Raw genomic sequence first — 6,143 nt, 5'->3', positions numbered from 1 at the left:
ATCTATAATTCATAGAGCCTGGCTCAGCAGGTAAAGAATCCGCCTGCAATGCAGGAGACACCAGAACCACGAGTTCAATCCCTGGGTTGAGAAGATCCCCTGGAGAAGGAAAGGGCAACCCACTCCAGTATTCTTGCCTGGAGAATCCCATGGATGGAGGAGCCTGGTGGGCTACGGTCCATAGGGTCGCAAAGAGTTGGACATGACTGAGCACACATAATTTCTAGAATAGACAGTAATTCATGTACTTTCGCTCAGTCCTTCCAAGAACCTCATGATTTGTGCCGTCATCCTGATTCACTCAGTCGTGTCCGACTCTTCGTGACCCCATGGTCTATACAGTCCATGGGATTCTCCAGGCCAGAATACTGGAGTGGGTAGCCTTTCCCTTCTCCAGGGGATCTTCCCAACCCAGGGATTGAACCCAGGTCTCCTGCATTGCAGGCGGACTCTTTACCGGCTGAGTCACAAGGAAAGCCCAAGAATACTGGAGTGGGTAGCCTTTCCCTTCTCCAGGGGATCTTCCCAACCCAGGGATCGAACCCAGGTCTCCCACACTGCAGGCAGACTCTTTACCAGCTGAGCCACCAGGGAAGCCCTGATTCACTAGAACCCTGGCCATGTGATCTGTGCCTGGAGAGCTGGGATCTGAGCCCCCTTCCGCTGATGAGGTTGCACGTGAGTGGACCCCCAGCTGGCATGGTGGAAGGTCTTCTGCAAAGGCTTAGCCTCAGCACACCAAGAAGGTTCTAAGACAAGCGCATGGAGATGTGGGAACCTGAGCAAACAGCGTGCTCTGTCTGTGTTGTTAGAAACTTACAACATGATCTTTTCCAAACATTTTTCATGCCTTTCACCAGATAAATTGGAAGTTGTGATTCCTATTCAAAACACCCTTGAGAAGTGGCAATTACCATTTTAAAAGAGGTATTTGGGATCTAGGTTCCTGTGTGGAGAATAAGACATGCGTTAAGCACCAATGTGTATATTTAACAAACTTATGTTGAAAGCTGTGTTTGTAATCATCTGAAGGTTCCTCTTCAATCTGAAAACAATACATAATTCTCAGCCAATATTTTAAAATTAATTTTTATTTGAATACAGTTGCTTTACACTGTTGTATTAGATTCTACTCTGTGGCGAAGTGAATCAGCTAAACGTACATCCTCTCATTTTTGGATTTCCTTCCCATTTAGGTCACCACAGAGCATTGAGTAGAGTTCCCTGGGCTCTACATTAGGGTTCATTAGTCCTCTATTTTATACACAGTAGGGTATATATGTCAATATCAATATGAATTGGGAGTCAATACCAACTCCCAGTTCACCCCCCCTCCACCCAGTATCTCTGATTCAGTTCAGTTCAGTTCAGTCGCTCAGTTGTATCTGACTCTTTGCAACCCCATGAACTGCAGCATGACAGGCCTCCCTGTCCATCACCAACTCCCGGAGTCCACTCAAACCCATGTCCATTGAGTTGGTGATGCCATCCAACCATCTTATCCTCTGTCATTCTCTTCTCCTTCTGCTCTCAATCTTTCCCAGCATCAGGGTCTTTTCCAGTGAGTCAGCTCTTCTCATGAGGTGGCCAAAGTATTGGAGTTTCAGCTTCAGCATCAGTCCTTCCAATGAACACCTAGGACTGATCTCCTTTAGGATAGAGTGGTTGGATCTCCTTGCAGTCCAAGGGACTCTCAAGAGTCTTCTCCAACACCACAGTTCAAAAGCATCAATTCTTCAGTGCTCAGCTTTCCTTATAGTCCAACTCTCACATCCATACATGACTACTGGAAAAACCATAGCCTTGACTAGATGGACCTTTGTGGGCAAAGTAATGTCTCTGCTTTTGAATATGCTGTCTAGGTTGGTCATAACTTTTCCTCCAAGGAGTAAGTGTCTTTTAATTTCATGGCTGCAATCACCATCTGCAGTGATTTTGGAGCCCAGAAAAATAAAGTCAACCACTGTTTCCATTGTTTCCCCATCTATTTGCCATGAAGTGATGGGACCAGATGCCATGATCTTAGTTTTTCTGAATGTTGAGCTTTAAGCCAACTTTTTCAACTCTCCTCTTTCAATTTCATCAAGAGACTCTTTAGTTCTTCTTCCCTTTCTGCCATAAGGGTGGTGTCATCTGCATATCTGAGGTTATTGATATTTCTCCCAGAAATCTTGATTCCAGCTTGTGCTTCATCCAGCCCAGTGTTTCTCATGATGTACTCTGCATAGAAGTTAAATAAGCAGGGTGACATAATTTAGCCTTGATGTACTCCTTTTCCTATTTGGAACCAGTCTGTTTTTCCATGTCCAGTTCTAACTGTTGCTTCTTGACCTGCATACAGGTTTCTCAAGAAACAGGTCAGGTGGTCTGGTATTTGCAGCTCTTGAAGAATTTTCCACAGTTTATTGTGATCCACACAGTCAAAGGCTTTGGCTTAGTAAATAAAACAGAAATAGATGCTTTTCTGGAACTCTGTTGCTCTTTCTATGATCCAGCGGATATTGGCAATTTGATCTCTGGTTCCTTTGCCTTTTCTAAAACCAGCTGGAACATCTGGAAGGTCACAGTTCATGTATTGCTAAAGCCTGGCTTGGAGAATTTTGAGCATTACTTTACTAGTGTGTGAGATGAGTGCAACTGAGCGGTAGTTTGAGCAATCTTTGGCATTGCCTTTCTTTGGGATTGGAATGAAAACTGACTTTTTCCAGTCCTGTGGCCACTGTTGAGTTTTCCAAATTTGCTGGCATATCTCTGATTCAGCACAGCTCATTTATCCACCTCTGATGTCTCTTCTTTTCGCTCTGGCTCCCCCTGGACAGGAAGGAGCTGCATAGGCACGTGATGGTGGAGAGCGCCCTGCAGACCCCGAGAGCAGCCCTGCACAGACTGGCTGAAGGCCCAGCTTTGCCCTGAGACTCCAGGTTGACCCCAGTTTGACTCCAGGATTCACAAACCCCAGACCATCACCCTTCATTTCATTTTATCTGGCATCCCGAGATGGACCAGCCTAAGGCTTGGGTCTTTAACCACTGCAGCCATTCTCTGATCAGCAGAACCATCACTGACCAGTTCAAGTCTCCCATTCCCACTCCAGTTTCTGTGGCAGACAGGTGTTGTCATCTCCATGCACTAGAGCTCTGTGTGGGGGTGTCGCTGACCCCCAGTGGGACAAAGCTGATCTGTCCCATCTCCTCCAGCCCTGGGGTGCAGCATCCATGCCATGGCTGAACCCTGAAGGCTCTGTCAACACTCTCTCCTGAGGGACATGGTAGAGCCTTGTTTAAGGGCATGATGTGTGCACGCTAAGTCACTTCAATTGTGTCTGACTCTGTGCTATCCTATGGACTAGGATCCTATCCTCCATCCATGGGATTCTCCAGGCAAAAATACTGGAGTGTGTTGCCCTCCTCCTGGGGATCTTCCCAACCCAGGGATTGAATGAAGTCTCCTTCATTGCAGGCGGATTCTTTACCACTGAGCCACCAGGGAAGCATGAGGACAAGTACAAATTAGAAATAAGAGACTTAATGCTCTTTTTAGATCAGTCACCTTAGAAAATGTGCAACTGTAAGTACTTTCTCTTCGCTCTGAAATGTGTACAAATCCTTTTGATGAGATAGTTCTCAGACAGCTTTAGGACCAAGGACTCTGTTTCTCAAGGACTGGGAGCCATCTCTTGAAAATGCAGTTACCAAGGAAGATAGCATACTTTATTTCCCAGTCTCTGCAGAACGGTAGTGGGGGCCTTGCTCTGAGTTGCTAAACCATCTCCTGTCCTAAGGATATGAGAGGTTTGCTTTTCCCCTGAATAAAACACTTAGGTAACACAGTCACCCTAATTACCAGGCAAACCTGGGATGAACCCGTATGGGACAATGGACTGTGAAGTCCTCTACTTGAGGACTAGTCACCATTTGCCTTGAGAACTTGTTTGTAAAGGGCTGAAGATGCTTGGCTACATGAAAGGTGAGATTTCTTTCTGTCTTTACAACCTCTTAGCTGATTGCCTGTGTCTCATTCTGGTTTAAGGTTTATTCAATGATAAGAGTGTTTTCATTCATTTCTCCCTTTGTGGAGTGGCTTTCTGGGTTGGGATGACGTTTGATTCTTACTTATGTCTTCCCAGAAAGGGATGGAGGTATAGCTGGAGGTGTCCAGTCCTGTTGGCAGAGAGGGACCACCCTCCCCTGGGGTCTTAGTAGGTCCTTGGCACCGTCTGTCTCTGGGGCCCTGCTCTTCCCAGCTGCATCCTGCCCACCACACCGTGCTCTGATCCTCCTCGTCCGATCACCCCGAGGCCGCCACCCTCCAACCAGACCCCCAAGGCTTCTTGCTGGGGCCCTCTTTGAGAAGGGTGGTCTGTGTCTGTACCCTCAGTAACTGGAGAGGAATCCTCTCCCCACCGTTTCTTCTGCCAGCTTCCCCCATGTCCCAGGGCACATAAATCAACAACTGATGGGCAGAATGTAACCTTCCCAAATCTGTATGTTTAAGTCCTAACCCACAGAGCCTCAGAAGGCACCAGTATTTGGAGAGAGGGTCTTTTAAAGGGTAATTAAGGCGAACCTGGTGGCTCAGATGGTAAAGAACCCGCCGGCAATGCAGGAGACCCAGTTTGATTGCTGGGTTGGGAAGATTCCCTGGAGAAGATTCCCACTCCAGTATTTTTTCCTGGGGAATCCCATGGGCAGAGGAGCCTGGTGGGCTACAGTTCAAGGGGGCGCAAAGAGTCAGACACGACAGTGATGCACACTTTCACTTTCAAGGCGAAACAAGGTCATTAGGGAAGGCCCTTTAGGGCAGAAGTTCCCAACACTTTTAGAATCAAGAACTGTCTTCGTGGAAGATAATTTTTCCACGGATGGGGTGGGAGATGCTTTGGAGCTGATTCAAGCGTATTACATCTGTTGTGCACTTTATTTCTATCATGATTGCATTAGCTCCTCTCCAATCATCATGCATTAGATCCCAGGGGCTGGGGGCCCCTGCTCTAATGGAGGGATAAAGCTTCCTTCCACCCTTCTAGGTTCTGTGTTCGGTCTACAAATTAAACTGACAGAAGGTTGATAAACAGGCAATATAATTATATATTTGCGAGCGAAGGAGAGGTTCACAAAAATATGTGCCTTGAGGAGGTGGGTGACCAGATGACTGAGACATAAGCTCCAAGTTCTGTCTCCAAGCTCTGGAGAGGAAGTGGAACTGGGGGCTTATGGGGGGAGGCAACTGATGGGGAGAGGAGGGAAGGGAATTATGATAAAGTTAGGACTTCCCTGGTGGTGTAGACAGTAAAGTATCTGCCTACAATGCAGGAGACGGGAGTTCGATCCCTGGGTCAGGAAGATTCCCTGGAGAAGGAAACGGCTACCCACTCCAGTATTCTTGCCTGGAAAATCCCATGGACAGAGGAGCCTGGTGGGCTGCAGTCCATGTGGTTGCAGAGAGTCAGACATGACTGAGAGACTTCACTTTCTTTCTTTCTTGTCTTTTTATGGAGAGAAAAGTCTCTCCAGTGAGAAAATTGTCTCTGCGAGTAGCTTTCAACCTGTTACAGATAACTGATGGAAATCTCCTTTAAAAAAGGGGAAATTTGTACTTTATCTTAGGCAGGTAAGGGGGAGTTAAAGAGCTTTTTCTGTGTCTGCTGGTTCTCCATTGCCTTTAGTTCAGAATAATCTATACAGCAAGTGATATATTTTGGGGTGGCGTGTTCTGAGCCCCTTCGGCCCTAATCCATTGTGACTGGTGTCCTTATAAGGAGACTGGGACACAGACAGACACGAAGGGAGAACCATGTGTGGGGTCAGGGAGAAGGTGCCTGTCTGCAGCCAAGGAGAAACCTTAGGAAAAAGCAACCCCACGGAAGCCTTGATCCTGGATCTATTCTCCATATTTGTGATAAAATGAATGTCTGTTGCTTGAGTCACCCAGACCATGCTGCTTTGTTTTGGCAGCCCCAGAAAACTCATACTATGACCCAAGAGCATTTCTGGGTGATGGTCTCTTGCATTTTATTATTTTACTTAAGGACGGGTACACTTAGCTATATGAAGCCTCAGAACTTCCAGTTTTTTCATAACACAAAAAATACCAATGTGGTCATTTCCTACATGTGTTTGTCTAAAAAAAATCTTCTGACGCCC

The sequence above is a fragment of the Bubalus bubalis genome, chromosome 22, assembly GCF_019923935.1.
Source record: "Bubalus bubalis isolate 160015118507 breed Murrah chromosome 22, NDDB_SH_1, whole genome shotgun sequence".
Lineage (NCBI taxonomy): Eukaryota > Metazoa > Chordata > Mammalia > Artiodactyla > Bovidae > Bubalus > Bubalus bubalis.
Note: the sequence above shows the minus strand (reverse complement) of the source record.